At 45.8% G+C, this 18,742-nt stretch overlaps 2 pseudogenes; one reads left to right on the top strand and one right to left on the bottom strand.

Moving 5' to 3' along the window:
• Positions 1–18,742, top strand: part of LOC137141153 (zinc finger protein 92 homolog) — a 67,896-nt pseudogene that overhangs the window by 14,999 nt on the left and 34,155 nt on the right.
• LOC137141149 (zinc finger protein 154-like) lies at positions 16,260–17,340 on the bottom strand (annotated as a pseudogene).

Below are 18,742 nucleotides of genomic sequence, written 5' to 3' on the forward strand. Positions count from 1 at the left end.
GAGACTCTTTTAATGGGAAGGTTTCACCATGTCTCCAAGGGATTTGTCCTGGTGGGAGGGGGCTAGGCCTGGACTCTAATAAGGTCACTATGTGCTTCACAGTGTGGCAGAACCTAGAAAGTCCCTTTGCAGGGAAAAAGCCTGGGGGGAATCGGCTAATGCACAAATGGACAAAAGCCCCTGCTGAATTCTCTGAAATTACTCTTCTGTCCCTGGCAGGCTACAGAATAACGTCTGCTTCTTGCTCCAGATCGTCCCATCGTCTCAGGGGGAAGGAAATGGCTGCACTGGAGCTGACTCAGGTAAGGAATTATCAGGGAGCTGGGGGCAGGTTCTGCTTGCGGGGAGAGGGGCAGTAAACGCATAGGAGGGTGGAAGCTGCAGGAGGTATGCTATAAATAGGGCAGAGAAAGGGAGGAGACAGGATGTGACAAACCTGCTGAGACTTGAGTTATCTGGCATCTAGTTTCAAGGAACAGGCTCATGGGGGTTGGGGGTAGAACTTCCCCTCTTTGTGGAACAGAAAATAACCCCTCGGCCAGGGCTGGGAAAACTTCCCAACCTCCCAGTGCTGGAGCCTGAATCTTCTGACACTTCATTATCTACCATCCCCCTCCCAATCTTGGTGTCAGCTGCAACTGTTATCAGTGGTGGTTTGATATTCTCCTCCAGTCATTGATAAGAATGTTAAACAGCACTGAGCCAAGACCCGATCCCTGCGGGGAACCCTCTAGAAATACATCCACTCAACCATGGTTCCCCACTTACAAACAGAGTTCGGGACCTATCAATTGGCCAATATTTAATCTATGCCATATTCATTTTGTACCAGTCTAGGTGTTTAATCAAACTCTTGTGCTGAACCAAGTCAAGTGCCTTACAGAAGTCTGTCTATCACATCCATACTGTAATCTTTATCAGCCCAACTTCTGATCTCATCCAATAACAATATTCAGTTAGTTGGGTAGGATCTGTTTTCCTAAACCTTTGATTGGTACTTATTATATCACCCTCCTTTAATTATTTATAATTTAACTCCAGTATCGGCTGCTCCATTGTCTCACCCAGTGTGAATGTCAGACTGACACTCTTGGAATTAGCTGGGTCATCACTTTTACATGTGTTAAATAGTGGCACAACATTATCTTTATTTTCCCCAGTCTCCCAGGACTTACTGAAAATCAGCATTGACAGCCCAGCATGCTCCTTAATTGGGTCTTTTTAAAACTCTTGGATTCAAGGTATCTGGACCTGCTGATTTTAAAAGGTCTAACTTCAACAGCTGTTGTTTAACATCCTTGTGAGTTATAATTAGAATGGAAAGTGTTGTCATCATCATCATATCACATGACAGCATCATCTGTGTGGTTCCCTCCTCCCTCCGCCCCCAAATCCAGGAGAGAGAAATGTAATGAACACTTTTACCTCTTCTGCATTATTTTTGATAATTCTGCTATTTCCATCTAGTAATGGACCAATACCGTTCATAAAATCATAGAATCATAGAATCATAGAATATTAGAGTTGGAAGGGACCTCAGGAGGTCATCTAGTCCAACCCCCTGCTCAAAGCAGGACTAACCTCAGCTATATCATCCCAGCCAGGGCTTTGTCAAGCCTCAGCTTAAACACCTCTAAGGATGGAGATTCCACCACCTCCCTAGGTAACCCATTCCAGTGCTTCACCACCCTCCTAGTAAAAAACTTTTTCCTAATGTCCAACCTAGACCTCCCCAACTGCAACTTGAGACCGTTGCTCCTTGTTCTGTCATCTGCCACCACCGAGAACAGCCTAGCCCCATCCTCCCTGGAACCCCCTTTCAGATAGTTAAAGGCTGCTATCAAATCCCCCCTCACTCTTCTCTTCTGCAGACTAAACAAGCCCAGTTCCCTCAGCCTCTCCTCATAAGTCCTGTGCTCCAGCCCCCTAATCATTTTGGTTGCCCTCCGCTGGACTCTCTCTAACTTGTCCACATCCTTTTTGTAGTGGGGGGCCCAAAACTGGACACAATACTCTAAATGCAGCCTCACCAATGCCGAATAGAGGGGAATAATCACTTCCCGTGCCCTGCTGGCAATGCCCCTCCTAATGCAGCCCAATATGCCATTAGCCTTCTTGACAACCAGGGCACACTGCTGACTCATATCCAGCCTTTTATCCACCGTTACCCCCAGGTCCTTTTCTGCAGAGCTGCTGCCCAGCTCGTCGGTCCCCAGTCTATAGCTGTGCATGGGATTCTTCCTTCCTAAGTGGAGGACTCTGCACTTGTCCTTGTTGAACCTCATTAGCTTCCTTTTGGCCCAATCCTCCAGTTTGTTTAGGTCACTCTGTATCCTATCCCTACCCTCCAGGGTATCTACCACTCCCCCCAGCTTAGTGTCGTCCGCAAACTTGCTGAGGGTGCAATCTACCCCATCCTCCAGATCATTAATAAAGATGTCGAACAAAACCGGCCCCAGGACCGACCCCTGGGGAGCTCCGCTTGTGACCTGTTGCCAGCTAGACATGGAGCCATTGATCACTACTCGTTGAGCCCTATGCTCTAGCCAGTTCTCTATCCATTTTATAGTCCATTCATCCAACCCATACTTCTTTAACTTGCTGATAAGAATACTGTGTGAGACAGTATCAAAAGCTTTGCTAAAGTCAAGGTATATCACATCCACCGCCTTCCCTACATCCACAGAGCCAGTCACCTCATCATAGAAAGCAATCAGGTTGGTCAGGCATGACTTTCCCTTAGTGAATCCGTGTTGACTGTTCCTGATCACCTTCCTCTCCTCCAAGTGCCTTAAAATGGATTCCTTAAGGACCTGCTCCATGATTTTTCCAGGGATTGAGGTGAGGCTGACTGGTCTATAGTTCCCTGGATCCTCTTTCCTCCCTTTTTTGAAGATGGGCACTACATTTGCTTTTTTCCAGTCCTCAGGGACGTCCCCCTGTTGCCATGAGCTTTCAAAGATAATAGCCAATGGCTCTGAAATCACCTCAGCCAACTCCCTCAGCACCCTCATTGCATCTGGCCCCATGGACTTGTGAATGTCCAATCTTTCTAAATAGTCTTGGACCCGTTCCTTCCGCACTGCGGGATGTTCGCCTCTTTCCCATTCTGTGCCACCCAGTGCAGCAGTCTGAGAGCTGATCTTGTCTGTGAAGACAGAGGCAAAAAAGGCATTGAGTACCTCAGCTTTCTCCACATCCTCCATCACTAGGTCGCCTCCCTCATTCTCTAAGGAGCCCACACTGTCTCTAATCTTCCTCTTGTTGGCAACATGCCTGTAGAAACCCTTCTTGTTCCCCTTCACGTCCCTTGCTAGCTGCAACTCCAATTGTGCTTTGGCCTTCCTGATTTCATTCCTGCACGTTCGAGCAGTGTTTATATAATCCACCCTAGTCATCTGACCAAGCTTCCACTTCTTGTAAGCTTCTTTTTTGTGTTTAAGTTCGCCAAGGACATCTTTGTTAAGCCAAGCTGGACGCCTACCATATTTGCTATGTTTTCTGCACATCGGGATGGTTTGCTCTTGCGCCGTCAATAAGGTCTCTTTAAAATACAGCCAGCTCTCTTCGGTTCCTTTCCCCCTCATATTAGCCTCCCAGGGAATCCTGCCCATCAGTTCCCTGAGGGAGTCAAAGTCCGCTTTTCTGAAGTCCATGGTCCATATCCTGCTGCTCTCCTTTCTTCCTTTCATCAGGATCCTGAACTCGACCATCTCATGGTCACTGCTGCCCAGGTTGCCACCCACTTGTACTTCCCTTACCAAATCTTCCCTGTTTGTGAGCAGCAGGTCAAGAAAAGCACGGCCCCTAGTTTGTTGCTCCAGCACTTGCACAAGGAAATTGTCTGCAACACTCTCCAAAAACTTCCTGGATTGTTTGTGCTCTGCTGTATTGCTCTTCCAGCAGATGTCAGGGTGATTGAAGTCTCCCATGAGAATCAGGCCCTGTGAACTGGAAACTTTCCCTAGTTGAGTAAAGAAAGCCTCATCCACCTCATCCTCTTGGTCTGGTGGTCTGTAACAGACACCCACCAGGACATCACTCTTATTGTTCTTGCTTCTAAGCTTAACCCAGAGACACTCAACTGACTTATCTCCAGTTTCATACTGGAGCTCAGAGCAGTCATAGTGCTCTCTTACATACAGTGCAACTCCTCTCCCCTTTCGCCCCTGCCTGTCATTCCTGAACAGTTTATACCCATCCATGACAGCGCTCCAATCATGAGAGTTATTCCACCAAGTCTCAGTTAATCCAATCATGTCGTAGTTTCTGGACTGTGCCAGGACTTCCAGTTCTTCCTGCTTGTTTCCCAGGCTTCTTTCATTTGTGTACAGGCACTTGAGATAAGTAGCCGATTGGCCTACTTTCACAGTATGAATCGGGAGGCCTCCTCCTACTTCTGCTTCCCTGTGGTGTCCCTCTTCCTCACTAACCTTCGGGCTTAGGTCCCCGTCCCCCGTCGAAACTAGTTTAAAGCCCTCCTCACCAGGTTAGCCAGCCTGTCTGCGAAGATATTCTTCCCTGTCTTCGTTAGATGAATCCCGTCCCTTCCTAGTAATCCTTCTTCCTGGAACAGCATTCCATGATCGAAGAATCCAAAGCCCTCCCTTCGACACCACCTGCGTAACCACGCATTTACTTCCCCAATGCGACTGTGAGGATTCATTTTGTATTTAATATACTTTTAAAGACTGCCTCCTTTTCCTTGTCTCCACTGGCCGTAGATTTCAGTGTGCCTCCCTTATCAATTTTCTACAATTCCAACCTTCAGATGTATTAGCTTTCCTACTGACTTCCCCTTTCTGCCATTTATTTTACTGGGAGGGTGTGGGGATTCCAACCAGGGGACTGTCTCTGAACTGTGCTGGAGGCTTCATCTCCTATATCAAGGTATGGCTCATAGGTATGTGATAAATGTAAAGATCCTTCCACCAGCCAGGAGGGAAAAAGGCTCTCTCCTTCTCCCCTCACCCTGATGCCTCCAGGCTGCTCTGGGGATGGGTACTCTGTTGACATGAGCCTCCCAGAACTTCCCTTTATCTGGCCCTGTTCTCCTGTGAATAGTGGGGTCGTCCCTGGGACATCAGGTGGTGAGTGGGGGATTCTTCCTCTTTCAGGAGATGGTGACCTTCGAGGAGGTGGCTGTGTATTTCACCAAGGAGGTGTGGGCTCTGCTAGACCTCGCTCTGAGAGCTCTCTACAGAGACATCATACAGGAGACCTATGAGAACGTGACCTCATTAAGTAAGAAGTCCTGTCCTCTTGCTTATTACAAGCTGTGGGGTCTGTAACAAACCTGTATAATAACTTTATACCTTCACACAGCATCTAGGTTTTGACAGATTTCCTTGTGTCCCTTTTTTACTTCTCCCACCCACTAGTATAATTTTTTGGACATGTCATGTAAAAAAATAAAGATTTTGTAATATTTAATCTCTCCTACTGGATGAATTAAAACTCAATTAATAACTGTAGTTCACATGCCTTTTTCCATGTTTTAAAAGGAAATTATGCCACTCGTACAATTCTGAATTAAGTTGAGTAAATAGGTCTATGACTCATGCATGGCTTGTATGACAGTTAGATGAGCTCAGCTTTTGATAGGGGAGTGTATGATGTTGCCTTTCAAGAGTCCATGGGTGAAGGGAGAGCAGAGCAGTGGGAGGGGAGGAGAAGAGGGGAGTAGATATTAATGAGCTGCCAGGAGATAGGGAGGGGTGTATGGAGGATTAAGAAGCAGCAGGGAGGGATGGGGTAGTGGGAGAGGAGGAGGGAACACAAGAAGCTCCCAAGGTGCCAGGAGGTGTTGGCAGCTGAGAGTAGTGGGAAGAAGGGGAGGGGTGTGTGGAGGAAGGGCACCCAGGAAGAGGGCTGGGGGGTCAGTGGGAGGGAAGAGAGGTTTTGGGGTCTAGAGCTGAGGGGGTTCCCAGACTTTTAACACACAATCCCTGCCCAGCCTTGTTGCATTAGAGCCTGCACTCTAGATTTATTTCTGCTCAGTTTCACTGTATTTTACATTTTCCCCAAATATTATTATTTTAACTCTTGACCTTCCTCCACCACTCATTACCCCCTGTCCCTCCTCCTCATCTCCGTGCACAGCGACCCTGGCCAACAATCCTGAGTCCTTGCTACATTCCCTCCTCCCAGAGCAGGGTCACTGCTCAGGTGCCAGTGGGCACTTTGCTGATGGTGACACAAGGTGGTAGTGTTGTGTGTACAACTATTACACCTATAAGATTATGTCTTGGGGTACAACCTGCCCTTGTTGGTGGCTACTCAAAGTTAATTGAGAAGCTGTAATTTGGTGAAGGACACAAAGAAACTTCATTTAATACAGACAGCTATCATTGAAGTCCTAGGCAAGGACCAATATGCATCATGGTTAGACTAAGAGAAGGGTAGTAAAAAGGGTTCTGCATTGTTATCTTCCATTGTGCATACTGACAACTTATGGACAACAATGGAAAGAAAGATTGAAGGAAAAGTGAGGCAATCAGAAGGGAGGTCCAGATTCAATTTACAGTGTGTCGGAGACCTGACAAAAGTGAAAAAATGGGAAATGGGTGAAGTGTTTTTTCTTTTTCGACTACAATCCAGCATAGGTGCGTCTGCACCCCTGCGCTGCTCTGTGCCTGCAACGAGGCTATCCAGCGTGTGTGGGCAATCCCTTCATCTTTCCTTCTCAACCACCCATGGCTAGTGATGGAGCTACAGCTGTCCGTTTGCAGATAATTACCTCTCTTAGAATTGCTCATTTTAGCTTCTTTTGAAGTCCCTTTTTCTTTCTTCGCTTCATTTTCCTTTTATTTTGGTCATTGCCTTAAAAAAAAATAAGAATGAAAGAAAAGGACATTCTTTTCCATTGGCTCCCAGGTGGGAAGACCCCGTTTGGACAAGGATATTCCCGGCTCCCTGGGCTTCAAAAAGGACCTCCATTGCAAGGAATCTATCCCAGTGACTGACGAACATTCGTAATGCGTTCGCTGCCTGGCAGAGAGGCACATTCCACAGAGTGTGGCTTGTGTCAGCAACTGCAGTCCAGACCAGGAAGGATGGAAAACTGAGGCTCAAACTCCTGCTTATGGAGTCAGCCCTTCGACCTCCGGAATCCCAGTGGAAGCCCTCACCGCAACCCTCCACTTCCAAGGGAGGTGAGCTCAGAGAGATTTTCCTGCCAGCCCCTCACATAAGGCCTCTAAGAAAAGGTCAGGGAGTCCCCATTGCAAGCCCAAATCGAGCCGAAAAACATCCGCTGCTTGGTTGGTATCATCAGTACCGATGGGTTTGAAGGCATCTAAATCTGGTACCTGAACCAACAGGGCATGTTGGGATGCCTAAAGACCTCATGGGCACAGGCAAAGAAGTATCGGTACCGTGAGGACGTGAGAAACATAGAAGAACCGCTCTGGGGAAGGCTCCGTCAGTACGGACATCAATATCGGTACTACTGACCATACCTCCACACCGCTGGACCCTGCTATCAGGTTTGCATCTCCCACACTGTCAGTACAAGCCTCTTGGCACCGACAGCTTTTCCCAGTATCGACACCCTCTGAACGGACAGATTTCTGGTGCGCAACAGATTTTTCAGCATCCGACACACCTAACTCTCCTCTGCTTAGTACCAGGGCCCCGGTAATGAATTCACTCAGCGCCATTTGGCCAATATGGTCTATCTCTTCAATCTTTCCTTCTCTGTTCTAATCCAAGGACTTTCCAGTGCTGTGTTTCGGTTGATGAATAAACCCTACTGAATTTTGAACGTGTGCCCAGTGTGATGGTAAAAACTTGCTGAGGTACATTGGTTCCTGACTGAGAAACTGTCTCTGAACAGGAGTCCGGTTCAGCTGGACCAGCTGGGCAGAGCTCACAGGTTGAAGTAAGAGTGTTGAAGCCAGAGACTCAGTCTGCAAAGGTGTTGAAGCTCCACGGCCTATCCTTGTGGAAGAGTGGAACCCCTTGGTGGTCTAGTGCATTGAAGGGGCACCTCCTAAGGACTGTTTAAAAGCCAGGGCATAGCACAGACCCCAGGGATCCATGACAATGTGCCAGAGGCTGAGCCTTATGGGGAAAACATATAAAACAAGAAAAGGGTCTAAAGGTTCCAAAGTCTTTTAAATCCTTCCCTCAAGGGTTACTTCTTGGTTAGCAGGTCTTGTCAGTCTGTGGCACAAAAAGACCCTCCACCAAGTCAGTTCAAACTCAGCTGTTCATCCCCCAAAAGGTCTGCCTTTTCCAGTTTCCTCAAAAAGAGGTAAAACCAGTCACTGCCCCTTTTTGATGGGGCAAAGCTTCAAAATCTGGATATCTGTGTAACCATCCTTGGGATCTGGCATTAATCATCCTTTAGTGATACCAGCTTCCATAGAATCATAGAAGATTAGGGTTGGGAGGGACCTTAGGAGGTCATGTAGTTCAACACCCTGAAAACCATCTTCCAGCCCTCCTGATGTCATCTGGCCCATCTCAGGATAGTATTTGAAGTATTCCTGCTTTCAAGGGCTGTCTCAAACACACAGATAACAGTCATAACTAGGGGCAGTGCTTTCTGGCAATGGAAACAGAGGAATTTCAGATTTTCAGAGCTGTGTATTTGGATACGTATTATATTAATACAAAAATGCACATATTGACAAACATGAGTGATACATGATCCTTTATAGCACGAAAGGGCGCCAGCGGGGAGGGGGCAGGATCCAGCCGTGTGCGGTGGTGAGGGGGGGAGGGTGCTATAGACGCTGCCCAGGTGCGAGCAGCATCCACTCTGCAGCCTGGTGGTGGAGCAATTAGGCTGCCTCCCCAGGGGATGTTCTGCAGCAGTCCTGCCGAGCCCAGGGTTGTGTGAGGAGGGAAGAAGTTGGCAGCGAGTCTGAACAGCAGCCGGTGCCCCCTCTCGCCCTGCCCCAGCCTCTGCCCTGCACATTGGGGATGAGTCAGGTGTCTCTGGCCAGAAATCTGGGGGGTTGTGACCCTGCAATCCCCGCCCACCATCTGATCAGCCATTCTGGATATGAAGGGTGATTACAGAAATGAAGGGTCATTTTGAGGGAAAAACGCAGTATTAGCGGCAATTTCTGGAAAACACTGGTCCTAGTCATAACATTAAATGCAATAGTCTCAATATATAGCTGTGTTCGTCATATCTGTCACTCTGCCGTCACATTGTTCACTTTGCTGATGTGTTCTGCACTTCCCCCATTCTGTGTCTGTCTTGTCTATTTAGATTTTAAGTTCTTCCGGGCATGGACCATCCCCTATTCTGTGTTTGTACCATGCCTAGCACAATGGGGACCGAATCTTAGCTGGCCTGTAGGTACAAAGGTGATGAACAAGATTAATAATAATAATAACCATCCTGCCGCTTTGAGCCAAGGAAGCTGGCCTTGGGATGTTACTGCTTAAAAATGAGCGGGGGTTAAAATCATGGAATATTCTTTGTGCCAAGTATCCCATACATTCCACTGATGTCACTTGTTTTCTTTGCCTGGAGCAGGGTTTCTGGTTTCCAAAGCTGAGGTGATCTCCCATCTGGAAAGAGAGGAAGAGCCATGGATCCCTGATCTTCAGGGCTCTGAGAAAAAAGTGCTCCCGAGAGCTGCCTGCACAGGTGAGGAATTGGTTAAACCCACTCAAAAAGTGTCTGTGAAGGCAGGAATCATTTGGGATGTCCTAGGAAGAGCTTGTGAGCTCTTTGAGTCCAGGACTCTTCCCAGCAGGTGTGGAATCATTATGGCAAATGTCACTCATGTCTTCCCACCTGTCCTGACTGACCGCTGGCAGCAGGGCCCTCCCCAGTCTCGCTTCTCCCTGAGAGTTCTGCTGAGATGTGGCCCCAGAAATGATCCCCTCCCCTCTTTCCACTGGGGAAGGGTCTTGGGGAAAATCAGCTCCTCATACCTTGGATCTCTCCAGTACATACTTTGATTTGTTCACACCTTTATTCTTTCCTCTCTCTGAGATTTCCTTTCTCTCCAGCCCAGGGAGTGATCTATGTCTTTATTCTCTCTCTGTCCCGTCAGATGATGAGTGAGAATGAGGAGGATTACCCCCTGGATGAAGACAGTGAGCAAGTAGAATAACGTGGGATGTTATCAGGAAGATCTAACCGGAATATTTCCAGGACTTTGTGTACTCCCAGAAAGAAAAGCCTGCGAGAGTCAGCAAAGGCCTGAGGAAACTCTCAGTAGTCACTCAGATCTTGTTAGAAAAGAAAGCATCAGCTTCGGGGAGAGACTCTATGCTTGCCCTGAGCGTGGGAGAAGCTTCCATGTGAGCTCGGTCCTTCTCACACATCAGATAATTCACAGAGCCGAGAGACCTTACGTGTGTTCTGAGTGGAGGAAAAGCTTCAGCTGTAGTTCAGCCCTCATGATACATCAGAGAATCCACACCGGGGAGACACCGTACGGATGTTGTGAGTGTGGGAAAAACTGCAGTGACAAGTCAAACCTTATCACACATCAGAGAATCCACAGTGGAGAGAAACTCTACACATGCGATGAGTGTGCAAAAAGCTTCAGGTGGAGGTCAAGCCTTCTTAAACATCAGAAAGTCCACAATGGAGAGAAACCCTACCTTTGCCCTCAGTGTGGGAAAAGCTTTGGTCAACGCTCAGTCCTTAGCACACATCAAAAAATCCACCTGGGAGAGAGCCCTAGAGTGATGTTTTTTTTAAAATAGAGATATTTTTAAACAGAGAGCCCTAGACTATTTTTTTTTAATCACACGTGGGAGAGTGCCCTAGAGTGCCTTTATATGTTTTAAAAACAAAAATCCCATTTGTCAATTCCCACACAGTGAGCTTTGCAACCCCCTGCACCATGGCCTCTGAGCTATCCCAGATGAGTTGTCTGCATCTGACTTTTGGACCTCACCCTTCTTTGGGGTCTATCCTGTGATCTTTTCTATCAACTCCTTTCCTTTTGAGTTAGGGGAGTGTGTGTCCCTCCTGCCAGGAATGTTCATCAGCCCCAGATGTGGGAGAGGTTTGATCTCTACAAGCTACACTGCAGCAAAAATTACCTGTGCCTTATATCCACTAGGACTGTACACAGAGTTAGATGCTGAAGCTAGTGATCTTGGTGTAAAAACACAACTATAGTGGCAGTGCAGATATAACTCAGGTACAGTGCTTGGCATAAGATTTCCCCTTCACCTTACCTAGACTCCATCACTTTTTCTATGCAACACCAAGCATGAGCGTCTCAGTTACACTGATCCCACAAGTCAAAGCAATTGTTAGTCATCAAGTTACCCCTTCGGGTACAAATTGTCTCCTTCCCAGTTGCTCTCAGGTTGTTTCAGGTTGTGCTGGACAACAGATCTTTTTCCTACCATTTTCCTCACTTAAAATATATTGAACTATAAGAAAGAGCAGGAAGGGGGTACAAAGAATGTCATTGCACTCTCGGTCACATCAGAAGATGATAGGGTGAGTGAGAGGGCTTCCCTCCTTCCCCCTCGCCATCTCATTTGCTGGAGTGTCAAAGAGCTGGAGGGGAAATTTGAATGGATCCCATACACAGAGTAATCATTCTGTGCTTCAATCTCATTTCTATATATAAGCAAAGCTGCTTTTGATCTTTTTCCTGCTGAGCCGGGAGTATTGTTTGTAGATGGGAGGGTTGGCTGATTTTTCCTGTTATGATGATGTGAAACGTCTTGTAAATAACATGACAATAATAATAAGGTGATGTTGAGTGAAGAAGGTTTGAATGCATCGGGGATTTCAAGACTCTGTTCTTATTTTGAGTCATCATATGTATCTTGCTCTGGAATTCCATTTTATATGACACTGAAGGTGTCTTACACCCATCTGTGTTGTGGGTTTCTCTCTCTTTCCTGGATGCCATTTGGTTTCAGAATTGTGTTATACTTAGAAATAAACAGCAGGATCTTATTCAGGGGATAAGGCAGTATGCTGCGTTTTTTATGAATACAAAAACATATTTGAAAAAAAACAGTTACCTTAACATCTCTCTCTCTCTCTCTCTCACACACACACACACACACACACACACACACAGTTCTGCAGGAGGGATATAATTACCAGTCCCTTGTTGCTTGAGCTGAAGCCACTGGCCAAGTGGTTCAGGCACAAGGTTGGAGCCAGGCTCTCGTCAGTTGCGAGACGATGCTCCTTGGGGTATGCAGAACAAGCCCAAAGTCCAGGTTCCTTCTCTCCATTTTTATACTTATCCATCCCCCTTCAGGTCTATGGATTTTGCCATGTCAGACAGTCTCCTTGTTTGATGTAATCATCAATGAGTTGGAAATTGCAAGTGTGACAACCTTCTCATTATTCTTTCATTTCTATTTCATACTTTATCTTTGTCTCTGTCCTTGGGTATGAACTCCCCTGTTTTTCCTGGGGTCGTCTCAATCTTTGGCCATCTGGATTATGAAAGTTCTTTAAACAAAAACATCTTCTCTCCCTCCTGCCCTTCAAGGCTGAGAACCCACTATCTCAGCAATTATTTTCTGCTGTCTTATCTTCAGCAGACTCAAACTGCATTCCCTTCTCATTCATACTCACTAAAAATCATTACATTCTTATTTCATTACATTAGTAAATTATCGTATGCTTACTTACTAACAATAAAATCCTTATACCTACACCAATTTCTATTAATACCAATTTTACTAAAAGAAATCTCATGTGCCCTCTCATTGCCCCATGATTTACACATCAACCACATTCCTGATACACATGTACCTTCACTCGTAAATAAAGAAAGCAATTAGTTTCAAGACCCTCCCTCATAGATGCTCACAAGCAGGGTCCCAATATGTCATAAATGTCAAATCACAAAATGTTCAGGCGGGATGTTCCCACTCATACCAATTATCGGGCCTGGGATGGCACGAACAAACAATCAATGTGTCCGGAACATCCTTATCTATAACGCCTATGCCTGGTTTTGTTTTGTTCTCTTTCTCAGTATAAGGACTTAACCCTTCAGCTCCAAATACGTATCCGTGGTCCGTGCCTGCTTTGGTTCAGGCTTTTATTACAGTATCACAGCATTGGGGCCTACACTATCCTCTCATAGATATCCAAATTTTTTTGCTTATTCGGAGCTGAGCCAGAACAGATTCTTCGCTCCACAGACAGATGAGATCCAAGACCTCAGGTTGGCTCCAGGCTAGAGTGCGTTTGAGGTATGCAGTCGCCATGATCAGTTGTGCTGACAAGCTCTCTCCATGCTGACTAAACAAGAAATGGGAATTCAAAATTTCCCAGGGCTTGCAGAGAGGAGCTGTTTTCTCTTTACATGGCTACAATGCAGCAGTCTGCAAATGTGCAGAGCGGTCAGAACAGAGCATTATGGGATACCTCAGGGAGGCCAATGATGTTGATTTACGTTGTGCTCTGCCGCAACTGACGTGCATTCGACCCACAGTATCCAACTTCAGCGCTACGCCACTTGCAGACGTGGTTTTATTAAGTCGAATTTTACCGCGATTTAGGTTGGCTGAATGACATACCAGTGGAGACGCAGGCTTTAGGTGGTCGAAGTAAGCCACGTAACATTGACCTCCATTGTCAGTGTAGACCAGCCCTATCATGATAATAACAATGTTCGGTACATCATGAGTATTCCAAAAACATCTTCCATGACATACTTTGCATTAAACAATACGCAATTACACTATGAGGATGATCATGGGGGGTGGGGTTGTCACACCAGGTCTGGGACACTTTCACCTTCAATCTTACTGAGTCTCATTTAGGTCAAAGAAATCAAACCATAATTCCCAAGCACCGAGAGCTCACAACACTGTGTTATGGGAAACTGTGGGAGGTGGAGGGATAGAATGCGAAGCAGATAAACTCTGCTCAGTAACGCTGCTGGTATGATGGGAAAGGAGTGAATCCCTCTGACAACACCCCATTGTCTTCAACTATCACAAAATTTGCTATAGGTATATTTTAATAGAGAAAATGGTACCTAAAATAACTGACGTTCACCACAACCCACGGCCATGTGAGAACAAATGGGAATGAGGGAATTTGCTTTGCTGTGAGAGGAACATGTTACAGAGTTCCCCAGGATCAGGGCTCTAGACCCACGTGGGGTGCAGCCAGTCAGGACTCTAGTGCTTCAGAGTCTGCCCACTTGGGTCACCAGACACCTGTGCAGCTACCTCCAGAATCTGACCTCAGAGAGTTTAGCCCCCGTGCTCTGCCTGAGCTCCCCCTGTGGGTCCCCCTGGATGGGACCCTGGGGAGCTCTTCCATGCCCCTAAAGGGGCCATGCCCCCTGCATCGCAGTCAGAAGAGATTCACAGCCAGCATGGGAGTCGGACGGGTTTATTAGTTCTCAGGGTCACAGCATAGAAAGACTTTGTTAGCGGCTTAATTAGAAGTTATAGCAGCAACCAATTGAAGAGCCTCAGAGCCCCCAATCACTTACCCTCCAGCCCCTGACCCCTCATGGGGAACTGGCCTCTACCACCCAGTCACACCCCCAGACCTGGCCTCTTATCCCTCCCCAGTACGTTGTCTACTTCCAGGCAAGGTGGCCGAGGCAAGGTGGTCTCCGCGTGCTGCAACTTGTTACAGCTGACTGACCCAGGAGGGAAAAGGGGTCTGGTTTGTGTAGGTGTTTCTGGGGAAGGCCCATTCACCCTGTAGTGCCTTCTGCAGTGATCACACACCCGGCTCAGATCACCAAAAAACATGAGTAACATATGGGGGAAACTGAGGCACACACATGGCACTCAGAGAAAACCCCTAGAATATCTCCACTTCATCACAGAACAGTGGAAAGGAGGTTTCTTTAGACAAGGAAGAGTGATGGAGCTTAGGGGAGCTTATGAGTAAATATGCCAGACAACCCCAGCTACTACACATTGGCTATGTCTTTACTGCGGGAATAGTTGTGGTTTTACATCAAGTTAACTGACTCCAAGGAAAATCCTAGTAGAGTTGAGGCCCAGGTAGTTTTATCTCCATAGAGCTAGTTGAGGTTACCCCTGTTGTTACCCAAAATTTAACATTCCTGTGTGAACCCCAAAATGTAGCAGTGTTGCTGTCAGCCATTCTATGTGTTCAGCCATGGCGAGCTGTAAACCATATAGTAAGAAATAATCTTAGGTCCTAAAAGGCAAGGCAGTGCAGCTGCTGCTAATCAAAATTTAAAAAATTAATGATTCTTAAAAAGGTTTAAACAGCCGTGCTTGGTTTTAAGTGCCTCTAACCTAGATGTTTTATTATTGTTGTAACTGAAAATGCCTTAATAATTAAAAAATAGTTTGCTAAAATTAAAAAAATTGGGAACCCATAAGGAGGTTCTCTAGTAACCCACTAGATGTTACGTGCTTTGTTCAAGTTAGAAATATAAAGAAAATCATTTTAAAGCAGGGCTCGACAAACCCCAGGCGCCAGGTCGCCACGGCCCCTAGAAATTTAGTTCTGTCCCCTAGTATTTCTCGGGGGGAGCAGACACGGTGCTCTGGCCAGGGAACCACTGCACCCATGTGGCAGGGTCGGGAGGGGACAGCGCTGCGTCTGCTGCACTCCAGCCAGGGCGCCCTGTTGCTGGGCCCACGTTGTGTGGCTCCTTAATTTTTCGGCTGGCTCTTAGCTTGAAAACAAATTTGTCAAGCCCTCTTTTAAAGCAATCTGAGAAGGATTTTTATCCAAAGAAAAGTTAACACCTAAACGCCCCAGCTGCCAGACGGAAGGAGGGCCCTTCAAAGCCTGGTTGTCAAGTCCTCAAAATCATTTCCAATTATGGTAAATACAAATGTTTAAAATGCTCTAAACCTACTCTTGCACCATATGTAGATATATGCGTGTGCTTGAGATCGAATACAAAAGTAATTTCAGGTAAAAGCACTTCTGTTTGTGCCGATCATTTATCAAACAAAAAAGTTGTGTCCCCATTAATTTATTCCCAACTCCGTCTAAAGAAAATCACAGTAAAGATACCATTGCTTTGGTTCTAAAATCCCTGGGTAACACTGTCTCCCCAACCTGGAGCTCAGAGACATTCCTGGTAGGAGGGACACATGCTCCCATGCCTCATAGAACAAGGGAGCTGGTACAAAGGAGCACAGAATTCACCCAAAAATGGTGAGCTAGAAGAGAGAAAACGGGACAACCCACCTGGGGGACCCGAGAGACAACATACATAGTTCAAATAGTTTAAAGAGCTTTTAAGAGGGAATCAGCAAAATTGTTTTCTTCTAAAAAAAATCATTTATCAGCCCAAGTAAAGACTTTATGGTATTTATTTCTCTTGCAAATTCTCTCATGATATAAGTAGGCACTGATATCTGATCAAAGCTTTTTCAGCACTCAGAACATCTAGTGTGTCTAAGAGGTGTGGATCCTCTGATGTGTAATAAGGTTTGAGCTCCGACTGAAGTTTTTCCCTCACTTACAGCATCCATATGGCCTTTCTGATGTTTCTTAAGTGACGAGTGGTCAATGAAGTTTTTCCCGCATTCACAGGGTTGCTCTCCTGTGTGGATTTTCTGATGTGTTATGAGGTTTGAGTGCCAAGTGAAGCTTTTCCCACACTCAGAACATCCATAGGGTCTCTTCCTATGTGGATTCTCTGCTGTACAATACAGCTTGAGCGACTCGTGAAGCTTTCTCGACACGCTGCACATTGAAAGGATCGTGCCCCGTGTGGATTCTCTGATGTACAATAAGGCCTAAGCTCTGTATGAAGCTTTTCCTGCACTCATGGCATTCATGGGGTCTCTCTCCTGTGTGTATTCTCTGATGTTTCATGAGTGCTGAGCTGTTCTTGAAGTTCTTCCCACACGCAAAGCATTTGTAGGGTCTCTCCCCGTGTGGATCCCCTGATGTTCAATAAGGAGTGAGCTGTCTCTGAAGCTTTTCCCGCTCTCAGGGCATTCATAGGGTCTCTCTCTTGTATGGATTCTCCAATGTTTAATACAGGATGATCTCCGAGGAAAGTTTTTCCCACACTCACTGCATGTGTAGGGTCTCTCTCTGGTGTGTATTCTCTAATGTATTATGAGGTTTGAGTTGCGATTGAAGGTTTTCCCGCACTCACTGCAATCGTAGGGTCTCTCTCCTGTATGTATTCTCTGATGTCTCATAAGGGATGATCTCTGAGTAAAGGTTTTCCCGCACTCACAGCATTCATAGGGTCTTTCCCCTGTGTGGATTCTCTGATGTTTAATAAGGTCTGAGCGGTGACGGAAAGTTTTCCTACACTCAGAGTATGTGTTTCTCACTTTTGCAGGGGTCTTCTGCTGGGCTGCGGTTTCCTTCATGGACTTGTGAGGTCCAGAACTATTAATGGATTTATTCATTTCCTCCCTTGGCTTGTTTCCCTGACTCTTCTCTGCCATTTGCTGACTCTCACCATCTTTTCCCTGCTCAGGATTCCTGGACACATCCTCCTTAGTGATTTCCAATAATGTCCTGTGCTGTTCAACTTGATCAAGATCTTCCTACTGAGATTTCTGTTCTTCATTCTCACTCAGCGTCCCATCACCTGCTGGGAGAAACAGGAATGGAAAAGGGGAGACCAAACATGGTTGGAAATTGGCTGTAGTGGAAGAGAGACTGCCAGAAACTCCTCATCTTCTGGCAATCTCTAATCTCTAGTGCTTCAAGGACACTACCTCCATGCTTCAAATTCAGCACATACTATGGATTCAAACTGGTAGGCTTGGAACGATTAGAGTTTTATTGGTAAATATCAATTTCACTGTAAACACACAAACCAACCCAAAATATCTCCATCAATGATCACTTTTTCAGATTGCAAAGTAAGGAAAACACTGCTTGAGAACTTAAGAGTTTGGTTTAAGGATACTCACTCTGTATATTATTACATGTGATTTTGATGGTTTGTTTAAACCATTATGAAATTTTAACGGTTTGAATCTCTACCTATATCATATCCCCCTTTAGTCGTCTCTTTTCCAAACTGAAAAATCCCAGACTTTTTAATCCTCATATGGAAACTATTACATACCCTTAATCATCTTTGTTGCCCATTTCTGTACCTTTTCCAATTCCAATATATCTGTTTTGAGATGGGGTAACAGGAACTGCACTTAGTATTCTAGATGTGGGCATTTCATGGATTTATAGGAATGTGATATTTTCTGTCTTGTGATCTCTCCCTTTCCTAGTAATTCCCAACATTCTGTCAGCTTTTTTTGACTGACACTGCAGATTGGGCAGGTCTTCTCAGAGAACTATCCACAGTGACTCCAAGATCTCTTTCTTGAGAGTTCACCCCGTTTTCTAATATCCCTTTGGAACTCCTCACAGTCTCTTTGGAGTTATCAATATTGAGTAATGTTGTATCTTCTGCAAATTTTGCCACCTCACTGCTTACCCCTTTTCCCAGCTCATTTATGAATATGTTGAATGGTGCAGATATTATACAGACACCTGTGGGACACCACTATTTACCCATCTCCAATCTGAAATTTGAACATTTATTCCTGCTATTTGTTTCCTATCTTTTAACTAGTTACTGATTCAGGAGAGGACTTCCTGTCTTATCCCATGATTGCTTACTTTGCTTAACAGCCTTTGGTGAGGGACCTTGTCAAAGGTCTTCCAAAAGTCTAAATACACTATATCCACTGGATCACCTTGTCCACACGCTTGTTGACCCTCCAAAAGACTTTTAATAGCTTGATAAGGAATTATTTTTCTTTACAAAAGCCATGTTGATTCTTTCCCAACAAATTTGGAACTGATGTTACACTTACCGGCCTCTAATTTCCAGGA

Source organism: Emydura macquarii, unplaced genomic scaffold (genome assembly GCF_026122565.2).
Source record: "Emydura macquarii macquarii isolate MOO-44397 ecotype Brisbane River unplaced genomic scaffold, CSIRO-AGI_Emac_v2 contig_3004, whole genome shotgun sequence".
Lineage (NCBI taxonomy): Eukaryota > Metazoa > Chordata > Testudines > Chelidae > Emydura > Emydura macquarii.